The sequence below is a fragment of the Euprymna scolopes genome, chromosome 15, assembly GCF_053919585.1.
Source record: "Euprymna scolopes isolate OS-2025 chromosome 15, ASM5391958v1, whole genome shotgun sequence".
Classification (NCBI taxonomy): Eukaryota; Metazoa; Mollusca; class Cephalopoda; order Sepiida; family Sepiolidae; genus Euprymna; species Euprymna scolopes.
In genome coordinates this window covers 42,299,825-42,314,503 of record NC_136496.1, presented here as the reverse complement: position 1 = coordinate 42,314,503, position 14,679 = coordinate 42,299,825, and positions in this window count along the sequence as shown.

Sequence of the window (14,679 nt, the reverse complement as noted above, 5' to 3'; positions counted from 1 at the left end):
TTTTTCGATATTTTTGAAGAGATTCTTCTATTGTTTCCTTTAAAATTATTTTTCCAATATTATTTTTTTTCATACTGGTCAATGTTTGGTTTACAGATGCTTAGACAACTTGTTCAAAAGAGTGCGGATGAAAACACTTCATCGGATTCTATTCATACGTGAATGTACAGCTTATATCGTATCAATTGTGTAAGTCTTGTGATTTCGAATGGGTGTTTTTAGGTTATTTCCTCCCTTTTGTTTTACATAGAGGTCACCACTTATCAAAGCCCGGAAGCCACTCGGGGATAAGGGTTATTGCGTGTACAGTAATCAATGGGATAGTATCGTAGTAATTATTAGTATTGGATATTTGATAGGGTGTCTTACTTAAGAGAGCGGTTTGTCAGGAATTTGTTTATGTTGAACTTGAAGACATGCAAGTTGTAGCCAGGTGGGAAACAGGCAAGCGGAAAAGAGTTCCACAGTCGTGCACTTCTAAGAAAGAAGCTCTGCTCATGGAATCTACGTTTGGATTTAGGCACAGATAAAGATTGGAGAAAATTAATGTCAGTTGTTTAAGCTGGACGGGTGTTTTTCGTGAAAGATTGGCGAGGAGGACCAAAGATTGGAGCTCAGACGAGCACTTACCATGGAAATAACGATCAAACAAAGACAGGCTTGCAACGTCTCTTCTGTGGGAGAGAGGCTGCGGAGAAGAGAAAAGGACATACCCACTAAGCCACGAAGTCTACTTTGTACTCTGTCAAGGCAGGGTAGGCTGATTTTAACAGCTCCTGCCCAGATATGGCAGCAGTACTCCATCTTTGGACGTACTTGGCTTTTATACAGATAGAGAATTGCATCAGTAGTGAGATATCTTCTGGAGCAGAAGAAGGATCCCACCATTTTTCCAGCGTCCTTGGCAACAGACCTGATGTACGTGTTCCATTTCAGATCAGGAGTAACGGTCAAACCTAGAAGCTTGTCAAAACATGGAGCCCCCCCAAGACGAGACCCATCCATTTCAATTGATGCCAGATGGGGATCAGAGCGTTGATGATGTAAAGATAGACGCCTGGTTTTGGATGCATTAAAAGTAACCAGCTACCTCTTCCCCCACTGTGCCACGCGCACAAGACCAGAGGAGAGAGAATCAGAGAGAACTTTGTCATTTACGGCCTTTGATGTGTTGCCATAGATGGTCGTATCATCAGCATAGATGTCAACGAATGATTTAAGTATATGTTTTGGGAGATCATTGATGTAGATCAGGAAGAGAGTTGGGCCCAGGATGGATCACTGAGGAACTCCAGCATTAATACTGTGGGTCTCTGATTTTTGCCCATCAACCACTACTCTTATCCACCTATCGGAGAGAAATTATTTAATAATTGAGAAAACATTTTCAGTGATACCGTAGCTGGAAATCTTGTGAAGTAGGCCCTTATGCCATACCTTATTGAAGGCCTTCGATATGTAATGAGCAATTTGGGAGGTACAAAGGAAAATATAATTTCATTTGGACCTTAACACATCGTACCCTCATGATTTTTTCACAATCCAAATTGGATGAAGAACTAAAAATGATTGCTAATAATTTGTCCAATAATGGGTACCCTCTCGATGTGATTAACTCCGTCATAAAAAGGAAAATATATCATTTTTTTCAAATAAAATCTAAGATAGCGGCGAAATGTCCAATTTACATTCGTTAACTTGGTTAGGGACAGTAAGTCAAAAATTCGCCAGACAGCTGTAGAACATTGCTATTTTGTCTCTAATGTACGTGTGGTGTTTGCGACAAAAGCATTATTGCCATCTTCTCGAAAGGATGTTCTGCCCCCCCCATCACACGAATAATGTTATTTATCAATTTAAATGTAGTATCAGTGCCAACTAATTGGCAGAACAACCCTCAGGTTAGATGGTCGCGTCTAACAACATGTACCTAATAAAATCCGGAATGGCATCTACCAACCAACGGACATATTGAGCAATACGCATGCTTCCGCTATAACGGACCATTTGCTTAAAAACTGTCGATGTGCAATGAATGACAGCAGAGACTCATTTTTTTTATCCTGTGTCACGCTCACTCGTTATTTCATTTGAAGGTCTTGGAGACTATTCACGTCCGGTTAAGGAGACCTTCTCTCTGTAAGAAGAGGGATTGTCTTTTAGGTTTTGATGTGATTTATCTCTAAGGCGTTTTCTCCATATATCATAACGATAGATTTATTTTAGTTGTTCCTTTCATTTTTTTTCTCTTCCCTCTGATAATTTGATTTTATTTTAGTTGCTCCCCAAGTTTAAATTCGTTTCTATATAGTAAAAAAAAACCCCTCGATTTGGCCTTTGAAAAGTGAGTGCGAAACCTGAACGGCCGATTCTACCCCATTATATATATATATATATATATATATATTTATTTTTTGTTCTTCATTAAATATTTTCCCTCTGTCCTTCTTTTTATCATGGATACAAAAAACTCAGTCTTCCCTTTTTCATAGCTATAATATATATATATATATATATATATATATATATATATGCATATATGTATATGTATATGTATATATAAACACACATATATATATGCGCTAAAATATGGCTCATTTCTGGCACTAACTGTTAGAGTACACGACCTTTTTTACACTCTATTTTTTAATATATTACTTATGTATATGCAATCTCAAATACTTCAATAATTTTCATATTTTTGTGCAAAATGCTTTATTAATTAACTATATTTTGTTACATTTATTTCAATTCAATGGGAGCTTTACGTTTAAATTTTACAAATGTTTTTGTCAGAAATTTTATACTTGATGGTCTAATGTTTACCAAGTAAACAAAATTCATAAATACGACTAGTCTTGGTGAAGACGCCAGGACAGTTGTTTATGCACCATAGATGCGTTCCATTCAGGTCTATTTTGGCTTGAACATTGATTTCTTCTTTCTTTTATTTACAATCATGTTTGAAAGACAGATAAATTTTTATAAAAATTACCAAAAAGGAAATGTTTATTCATATAAACAAATGTTTATTTCGCTTCGAGTATTTTATACAGATAAATTTGTGAAGCAATAGCGAGCTACTACAACCATTGCCGACTATCGTCTAGACGGTAGAGATTCGATTTCGGCTTTAGGAAGTTGATTGTCTAATACCATTGAAGAACTGTGAAATAGCAGATTAGTCAGTCTGTTGATGAGTAAATATGCATTCTCATTTGATTAAGCATTCTGGTAAGACAAATTTTCAACTCCAAATCGCATATGAGGTCATACTCGTTGTGCAAACAAATGATGCTTCCAGTTTTCTCCTTCTGAATCGTTTGAAACTCTCGGAAGTAAGAAGCTACTATTTGTAACAATATCTACAGAGGACTATGTAAGAAGATGAACGAGATGTCTGTTTATATTACGTTAAAACTCCTGCATGTAAGTTCAGTCAAAGAGGTAGAAAATAGGGAGGAAATTTCAAAGTCTAGCACTCTGAAGAAAGAAGCTATTAGAGTAGAAGGCTTTCCGGCATCTATGAATCTCCACAATTAAGGGTGGGATTTTGTTCTTAAACGCGTGTATCGGGGCATGTAATCCGAGGAGGATACAAGTGACATAGGTTCATAAGAGAACATTCCATTATAATACTTGTAAAACTGGTACAGAAATACAACTTGCAATGGTGGGACAAGGGTTGAAATTGATTGGTGGTACGGGAACTATTTAATTAAAGATTTCGTTTTTTGATGCTGTCTAAGAGAAAAAAGACTCGTAAATATCCTAGCCCAGCTGTGGCAGCACACTATATGCATGGGTGAATGGTTGCTTTGTAGAGGTACACGATCATCTTAGGCAGTGGCGTAGCATCAGTTTTTTGCCGCCCGGGACGGTCGGAAAAGTTTACGCCCCCCCGGCATATAATTACCTGTTTTCCCTCTCCTGGCCCCTCCGCTGGCATATAATTACATGTTCCCCCCACCCGCCGGCATATGATTACCTGTTTTTCCGCCCCGCCTACTGATGGCATATGACAACCTTCAAAATTCCCCAAAAAACCCTCGAAATATTTATTTTCATTGAACTAATGTTTGCACAATTCCTTTCCGATTAATGTTTACACAATTCCCCTTTTTTAAATATTAATTTAATTTAACAATTTCTTTTCAATAATTTGAATAATAATGAGTATGTGAACATTAATCTGAAACGTTAAGATGAAACAAAACAAACCAAATATTTGTTTCAAAACAAAAACGTTTAATTCAAATGATACAAAATTTAAATTTAATTAATTGGCTACACAAACAAATATATTAATAAATTTAAATGAGAACATTTGGACACCTGAAAAAGTTATGAAATGATAAAATCATTTTGATTTACTTTTTTGTTGCTGTTAAAGTCGGAATTTTTCGCCAAAAAAACCATGGCTATATCAAAGAGAGGATAGTCCGATATAGTTTTCTGTTCTTTTTCTACATAATGTTATTATTAAGAGGTCGAGCCTCTCGGAGAGAAAAAAAAAACGTCTCGTATTGACGCTTTTTGAAATCTTTGTGTGTAATCGCTTGGTTTAAGCGCAAAATTTAAGTAATGGAAAGTCACAAATTTTAAGCAACAACTTTACAAAAATTAAAATGAGCGTATTCGAAATTTGAATTTATTAATTTAAATGAGAACATTTGAAACATGAAAAGGATGAGAAATGCTAAAATCATTTTATTTACTTTTTTCTTGTTGTTATTTCCGAATTTTCATAAAAAACGTGGCTGTATAAGGAGAGTATAGTCTGATGTAGTTTTATTTTCTGTTTCTTCATAATGTTATTATTAAGAGAAAAAAACGTCTTGTATTCGTGCTTTTTGAAATCCGTGTGTGTAATCGCTCGGTTTAAGCGCGGCATTCAAGAAATTTGTTGTTGTTAATTATGTTTCAATCCTTTATAAAAATAGTTATTTTTTTTTTAAATTAATGTATTTATGAATTGGAAATAAGTCTTTAAATTAATTTTTTGTAAGAGAACTATCGCAAGGGCGATAGTTCTCTTACAAAAAATTAATTTACAGACTTATCAAGTCGGTTGCAAATTCACAAACATACTTTTCGCACTGTTTTTCGGCAAAGTTATTAATAACTCTATCAAAATTCATTATATTTACAAGTTCCCTCTCTATGGAGAGATTTGCCAAGTCTGTACGCCTTGTGTGGCTCATTTTTGATCGAAAGTAGTTATTTATGAGTTTCAGTTTTGAGAAAGAGCGCTCACAGCGTGCAACGCTAATAGTTCGAGTAAGGAAAATGCGCAGCAAGATCACAATATTAGGTACGGAATCCTCAAGGTGGCATCTCTGTATAAAGTTCAAAAGTTCCAGAGGTACATTGTTTTTGTCTTTTATTGAAGCTTTCGCAAAATACTGTAAGTTCCCTTCTTTCGGCAAAGAATTTATCTTTTTCCATATCTTCGCCAACTTCACCGATCTGAAAATCATAATTATCATCAAGCAGATTTGACGGTGTAAGAAAAGCGTATTTACTTGCAAGATTGTGAACTCGTTGAAATTTGCAAGCTATTTCTCCAGTCTGTCTGTCTATGACAGACAGTATTTCCCGTTTCAACTCAGTATCAAACTCCAGCGTTGCATTAGTCAATCGTTCGCCACCCATTCGTTTTTTTTTGCGGATACGATGCTTCATGCTTATCCCCATTTAAGAGCGTAGTTTTTTAAACTCTTCTATTGCAGTATCTCCCATCTTTTCTCTATTCTGAATAAGGCAATCTCTCAACGTCGTCCGCCTGACAGAACGTTGTTGCAATTCAGCCTCTTTTTTTTAAGATACTTTTGGGCATCATTTATTTTGGGGAAAATAGTTCTCCAAAGGCTCAGAAATAAAAGAAACGGAAACGACAATACCGAGTTGAGAATTAAAGATGCATCTGATCTTGTGGTTGTATTTTCGCCTTCTTCTTTGAGTTGTTCCAGAGCAATGACGACTTCCAATAATATTTTTACCACATCATTTACAGCATCTGCTCGACTACTCCATATAATCTCCAATATTCCGCTTGATACTTAAACCGGTCAACTGAATCAAGACGTCCCAGCGATTTGTAGATGCAGACAAGAATGAGAATAACCGGTCTAGTATTCCAAAAAATGTAACAGAGTGAACAGCTACAGAAGTGGCATGTACACAATGAATTGTGAGTGCATACCATAAATAGAGCTTTTGGGTTGATTTCAGAGATTCGTTTCTGCACGTCCGATCGGTAGCGTGCCATAATAGCAGCATTGTCAAATGCCTGGCCAATACAGTCACCAATCTGAATCCCATCGTTCTCCAGTTTTCTCAATATCAGTTTAGAAATGTCCTCCGCGCTTTTACCTTTTATCTCGATGGAGCCGAGAAACGACTCCTCCACTGTCACTTTATTTTCGTCAACTTTTACGAAGCGCAACATCTCACTCATCTGGTCCTTGTGAGAGACATCAGGAGTGTTATCAAATATTATGCAAAAAATATTTGTTTTCTTTGATCTGATCAATGATTTTCTTTCTCACCTGCTTTGCCAAAATGTTCACAAATTCATTTGGAATTTCTGGTGACAAATAAGAAGTAGCAATTTTCTTTCTCAGGTTGACTTGCACCAAACGTTCACGGAGCAGAGGGTCATACTTGGCCAATACATTTACCAATTCTAAAAAAAATTCCTTTGCTGTTTTGATCTCTTTCCTCATTATGGATGTTTTCCCCGTGACCCCGTAGTGCCAGATTATGTTTGGTGAGAAACCTGATGATGTCCAGCAATTTAGCTAGAATTTTCCGCCACTTCTTAGTTTCCTTCTAAAAAATATGTTGTTCAACTTTGTCAACCATATTTCCTTGAGCAATCGGATCTCTAGATCCTTCGAGTTGAGAAACGCTTGAGCAATATTAATTGGACGTAATATGAGTTTTCATTTTAGAGACATCGTAGCATTTTAGAACACTAACCAAAATCATTATTTTCCTCATGGAAATAAATTCTGTAAGCCTTTTAGGGGGGGGGTTCTAAGCGATTAAGCATAGTTTTACAACCTTACCAGTCAGACTTCGGTTTAGTGAATAGTTCCACAATGTTAGAGTAGCCTGGAAATGATGATTATTCATCATTTTAGGTTAAATTAATGTACAAAAGTTTAAATTGAAAAATGATTGCTTGTGCTTTTTTTCAAGTAAGATTTTCAAGGTGTCCATATGCAATCGCATAAAACAATATGAAAGTCGAATAAAACAAAAGGAAAATATCATTTTTAGCCAAGGGTGTTAGTCTAAAATTCTCGTAATATTAGTAAAAAGTATTTATATTATAATTATTTGTATCTTGTTTTTTGTTCCGTTTTTTTTTTTCATTAAAACAAAATAATCAACTACATATCTATGACCTTGTCAGTAGTAATAACAAAGCAAATATTGATGATTTGGGTAAACACATGAACATTCTTTGGCAGAGAAAACATATAGAATAGTTAATAATACATTCACACCCGTTCTTAAGTTAAGAATTGTTTTCTATATAGTAACTGTTTTATTTAGAACCCCAGGTTTAAAGTGGAGAGGGGACTGTTTTAACTATACTGTTCTTATACCGTTTTATTTTACATAACAATCGTTAATTATTTTCAATTATTGATGAAATATTCAAGTAGAATTTTGCCAATTATGACAAATGCAAACCAGCTTTATTTTAAAAGAGAAATGCATCTTTAGTTGTTTCATTATTTTCAATCAATTAAAAGGAAAACATTCGAGAAAAATATTTAGAACCCCCCCGTATATTTAATATATGTCCCCCCCACACATACACAAAGTGCGTGTTTTGTTTGTAAAAATATATGCAGGTATCATAAGGTTTTATAGTGATTTGAAAATAAAAAAAGACAAAAACAAATCATTAATTAAATATTTACATATTTAAAAAGAATCGGAATCGAGAATCGTATCTGCTCGGGAATTTAAGACAGAATCGGTAATTGAATCGGAATTGGGGAAAAATTTGGAATCGTCCCATCACTAGTATATATACATACATATATATACATACACCCATTTATATATATAAATCTATATATATACCTACAGCATCAGACAAATGGACACTGGACAGAACCCACCAGCAAATTAAAGCAAAAACAGATAAAATCCCAAATAAATCAAAACATTAAAAATCACTTTTTATATTTTAATTTAATAAAATTTAGGAAAATTAGACACCGGGGAACTAATTTTTGTAAGGTATGAAAATTAAGCATCTACGGAATAAATGTCAGTCGAAGGTGGAGTTTAAGACCATTGTTAAAGACGATATAGTTTTAAATAGGATTCAAGTGCCTCTCACAGAAATATACATATTTTTAAATATTTACTCTTGTTTTAAAGCAAGTAAGTCGATTTTTCTAAGTTAGGTACGCGTTCTATGGAGATTTTTCTTGTATTATCTTTCACAAGTATTATAATAATATAAAAAAGTAATAAATTAAAATCCTATTACCAGAATTAATTCATCATAATAAATTTCGGTTTAATCATAAATACGTCAGTGATTATAAAAGTTTGTTAATAGTTTGAAAAAAATCAATTACTCTGTGATTGTTCGAAACTTGATAGAAATTCGGCAATATTTAAACTCTCGAATAGAAAGCCATTTAAATAGTATTTGAGGTGTAGCGCTTGGTCCCCATTCAAAATTATAATCCCTGATATGACGATCATAAAATCTGTTTACAGTTATTTTTATTCCGTACTTGCTTAATGTTTCTATAATTCCAAATTTATGTAATTTTCTGTTGCTTATTTACCGTTGTATTATTTAATTATCAGTGATGTTTGAAAGAGTTTTCTTGACAAAAATGTTTTGTTTAATTTTGAACATTTTTTGGAACATGTAAATCAACTGCTTTCTTTGAAAGGTTACCTAGAGAATTTATGCAACTTTTTAAAAACTTTGTTTTACAAATAAAAAAAATTTACATTTATATGTTATTATAATTTTAGTTTAGTGATAATTTCAAAACAGTAAATATTTATGATTAATACCAATAATCAAAAATTAAATAAAAAATTTAAAATAATCGGTTTTGAAATCGTAAATTAGGGACACATTTTTCCGATCCCGATACCCCTAAAGTTCCGCTTTTTACAACATTTTCGGTATAAAATTTTAATTTTTTGTTAGCTTTTATTTATTTTTATTTATTTTTTATTTTCTATTTCTATTCTCACATGGTATGTGCCGCTCGTAAAATAGGGACAGATTTTTCCGATTCCAATACTTCCAAAAGTTCCGATTTTTAAAAAACCTTTCGGTATTAAATTTAAGATATTTTGTTAGCTTTTATTTATTTTTTCTATTTTTTATTTTACCCCTCAAAATGCTGCCCCCCCCGCGAGATGGGCCGCTCGTAAAATAGGGAGACATTTTTCTCATTCGGTACCTCTAAATGTTTCGATTTTTTACAACCTTTTCAGTAAAAAAATCCGATTTTTTTGTTAGCTTTTGTTTATGTTTTCTATTTTCTATTTTTAACCTCTCAAAATGCCGCCCCTAAAATAGGGACACATTTTTTCTGATTCCGATATTTCTAAAAGTCCCGATTTTTTACAACCTTTTCGGCATAAAATTTCAAATTTTTTGTTAGCTTTCATTTATTTTTATTTTGTTTTTACAGTCTCAAAATGCCGCCCTCAACGGCACGTGCCACCCAGTGCAGACTGCCACCCCCGCAGCGCCCTTGCTACACCACTGCTTTTAGGTATGACTTATTTGTTTAGCACGGTAACTATTTGCAATATCCTTTATGTATTTTTTTTTCGACCCATGTTGCATGTGAACGTTAAGCTAAGCAGTTTAAATAATAAGCTCTAATGTATTGTGTTATTACTCATAGCTATCCATTGCTGAGAAGCTTCTTGTACTTGCTAAAGGAAGAAGCTTAGTCTTAGTAGGATGTAATATTACCATACATGTACGTCCCAATTCTACTTTGGACCGGAAGTCGTTTTCTAAGGATTCTTCCATTGCTTTAGATATTTGTGTATCCGTTTCCTCTTAATGTTAATTATACAGCGTTCTATCATCAGCAAATATACCCATCTCAGACAATTTTATCGGGGTGATCGTTTATGAATATCAGTAATTGACAATGCTTATGATTGTGATGTCGCTTACTGACAGCGGACGTTAATTGATAGCCAAGTGGATAGAAGCACCGACTGTCGTCTGGACATAGGATTAAATCAATAGGATTATTTCAGCTGCTTGTCTAATCGCAGTGAATGATAAAGCGAGATATTCTGCCCGAGGATAACTATATATTGGCGTTTAATAAGTATATAATTCCTTGTATAATTTAATCTATTCCGCGAAGTTACTTTTTCGAACAACCTCGTTAGGTCGACTTAATTAAACTTTTTTTTCTGATATCAAATATGTTTCTGAACTTTTTATTTACCGCCTCCGTAATTACAATATGATCGGATCTCAATCAGAATATAACATTTTTACCAAGCTGTTAATTTTATTTACCAATGTAACGAATAATGGCTTCTCCAGTCTTTTTTTTTTATTTCAATAATGTCACAACTGCTATACAATAACCAAAATATATTATTGCATATACAGTTCGATGATATATTTCAAAATGTTCGACATAAAGTATACTTTTAGAAAGTACATAGTTTACTTATGTGACGATAACCGTCTCTAAGTTAAATTAATTCATCATTATCTTCCACTTTTTAGACATATTATCGTAGACATCGATTTACTATGTAATATTCATTTAAAGATTTTTCCCGCATATAGCCAATTAAAAAAATCAGTTTACTTCAGTTAAACGCTTTATAAAGTTCTTAGTGTCTTGAAATGTGAACATTGTCATGTCATGTAGATTAAAAACAATACATAATAATAGCTATGTCAATGTTTTGAGTTATTTTCTTGGTTGGTTTCTTGCTTCAAAGTGTAAAATGAGTTTTCTTACTGTGATCGTCGAAAATTCAGTAACGGGCGAATTAGAGCTTTTTGTTGTGTGAACAATCTTGGGCAATAATCATGTGATCTTGTTGATAAAAACTTTTTGGTTTGGGACGTAAAATACAATAGAAAAAAAATCTTCGGAAATGAAGAGTCTGATAATGACCTTAATAATAATATTGGTTTGTGACGGGAACCCTTACATGGGGTCGAATAATATTGCTTTATCCGGGATAAGGTTTTCAGTTTTGCCTGTGTGGGAAAATTCAATTACTGCTGACCCCCCCCTAATTAATATGAACAAGTGATGTGGTCAATTTAGCCAATCATGGCTACATTGACCGAATGAAAATGGATTGGCTGGATGAGAAACCCACTCCTCAAACCCCACACCGTTACGTTCTAATAAAACGATGCGCAATGTGGTTTTTCGCCAGTCGAGAGCAGAAAATCCCAGTTAATGTTAAGAGTTGGAGCTGTCTACTCACCCCACCCTGCACTACGTTTCGTCCACTGACCGGCAATTAGAGAGAGAGAGAGAGAGAGGGAGAGAAAGAGAGAGAGAGAAGAGAAAATCGGCTGTCGGAAAATAGATTCTGTTGAGTCACTGTCGAAGCAGGCTGCATGTTGAAAAAAGACATTGCATATATTTTTTCTTTGCTGTAACAATAACATTTTTCTTTTATTCAGAAATTATTTAATAATCAATATTTACAAATGAAGATCTAAGATTACGTCTGGAGTCAATTATTTGTTGCGTACGAAATTCGTTACTAACTTGCAAATGAATGATACCAATTCAAGTAATTTCTTTCCGGAGACAGCAAGCAAGAGAGAGGTTGGCCAACCCAGCGCCCGTAAACCCGGGACGTGTGGATTTCCTGGAGACTTTGAGCTGTGCACTGTTTAAAAAATTATTTTTTCTAATTTTGTTCTTTACATGCGAGCCACTGTGAAGGCAAGAAATTAAAGAAGCTTCGTATCGACCGTCATCGGAGAACCGACCAATACAACGCCATTAAACTTTATTGGGTGTTCCGAATCAGAACCACCTAGGACTATACTTATGTACCAGTGAACACTACGGTCTTTGCCGTGTTATAATTGTCCTATTTTACCAGGATACGACCATTGACTGAGGGAGACCGGAGTCTTCATAGGGTGTAGAACGACAGGAACTAATTCTCTGATTTCAGTAGATTTTCCAGACATAATATCTGGACTGTTGTTGTGTAGATGACACGTAGTAGTAATTCGTTTTCTCTCTACTAATCTTCTTGGTTTTTATTAATGATTCGATAGAAGCGATTATAAATAACGATAATAAAACATAATCTGTGGCTTAACGCTTTCGAAGCATTTCGTTTTCTTTTCTAGTATACAGTCTACATGCAAAATATCCCGATAGATGACTTGCAGCAGATCTCCCATAGTACGATATTAAATTAAAAAAAAAAGAAAGTTTTAATAGCTAATCCATCACGTGTCACTGTAAACTCCTTTTTATAATTAAATATCATGAGACGTAATCATAACTTGAGTGTGATTTCTAATAAAAAAAAAATTATCTACTTTACGTTTATATGTGAAATTTTCCAGTTTTAACTTTATCCACTATTAAACCTTTCGGATCATATACAAGCTACTGATATATTACTCGTATATATTTTGTTCTGACTGTTTTAATTATTTATGTGATTATAAATGAAATGTAGGGGAGAAAACTCATGCGTATGTAATTAGAGAAATCTCCCCAAGACCCAGGCTGGCCAATTAATAGAATTTACAAAAAAAAAAAAAAAATTATTACGACATAAATTGATAAGCAATGAATTAATACGCGAGTTTATGCAAGCTCTTCTCAGCGCAACGGTTAACGCATATGAGTAAATGCTTGACGGTTGTGGTGTCTAATCCTAATTAACATAGTGTCGCCAGAAACATGTTTCTGTTAATGAATATTTTATCTATAAATGTAGTGTGGAACGTTTAAGTTGTCGCCTTAAAGAAAACAACACAGCTTTATTTTAAAATTTTATTTGAAAAATCAGTTCAGGTAACTTGATTATGTAGAAGAGCTGACATATATTCAATGTAACCGCTTGCAGCCTCAATCCCCACCATTATACGAGTCCGGAATATGGAACATTCCTCTTTTACAAACGTCAGCGGGATCTTGGCGAATACTTGGCGGGTGACAGCGATCAGGTTGGCTTTGGTGTTGTGAGAGGTCATTTTGGTGATGCTCAAACGTAGTAGTCCAGAGGGTTCAGGTCGGGGAGGGGAAGAGCCAGTGAAAAAAGGATGCAAAGTCGTAGCATTCCTTCTGGAGCCAAGCCTGGATCTCTTTGGACGTATAGGCCGATACCGAGTCCCGTTGCCACACCCAGTGTATGCACCAGGAAATCACTGCTCTTCAGCACATCCAAGTACACTTTGGTGTTGACTTTCTAGCCGACTTCGAAAATGTGAGGTGGCATTATGTGGCCCTCACTTTGAACCACACCAAAATTATAAGCGTGGCCGGAGACATTGTTTCCATCACCCTGATCATTCGTGACAATCCAGCGATGCATTTTGAGGGTGCTGGGAATTGTCTTGTTGTCATAACTTGGACCGGTAAGGAGCATGAGTTGTACACGGCACATCTTCGATCTCACTCGTAGAACATTTTGTCACTTTCAGACATGATAGAATCCTCCTATCGCTCTTGGGATTTGTACACAACTGGCCAACTAGTAGTTGGTTTGCAACAAAAAAATGAAAACCGGTTTTCATCAAACGGAAATGGAATCATGTCGTCTTTTCTATGGCGATAATGTTATCGCTTCACATTGCATACGAATATACATATATTATCTGATTATTGTAACGGAATGAGGTTGCTGGTCTGCTAGTTCAATGTTGTCATTGCTTTTTAATTTTCAAAAATTTTATATATTCTTGTTTTATGTCTTAAATGTTGTGAATATTTTGAACATTATTATTTTCTTATGTAATCGCATAATATTCATTTTGTGAAAGAATTCTACTTTTGATTCCCTCAAATTTTTATTTCACATCGTCTTTCTGAAATAGGATTACATGTGATTCTTACAACTATTACAGAAACATGTGTAAAAAGTATTCTTGTTCAAAAACTGACACTAAATCAAATAATAGAATAACATTAAATTTATTACGTTATGTATATATTTATATATGTATAAGTGTATGTATACATTTATATATGTATAAGTGTATGTATATATTTATATATGTATAAGTGTATGTATATATTTATATATGTATAAGTGTATGTATAGATTTATATATGTATAAGTGTATGTATAGATTTATATATGTATAAGTGTATGTATATATCAGGTTGTTGCATAAGTTCCCGCCGTTTGATAAAAATGTTTTGTTCTAAAACATGTGCTGATATTTGGCAAAGTGTTATATATCATTAGAAAGTTCGTATTCTGTTCTACAAGACAATAATCATCGTTTTTTTTTCTCATATATATTTTTCTCGTTTTTCCAACTAAGGGTTCTTTTAAAGGAAGATGCCCATCAGACATTAGAGAATTTACTGAAAATATGAAATGTGATTTTGCGACTATTTCACGCTACTTTCAGTCGATGGAATTCACACAAAAACTAGGAGCTTAGGTCCAATACGAACTTTTGCT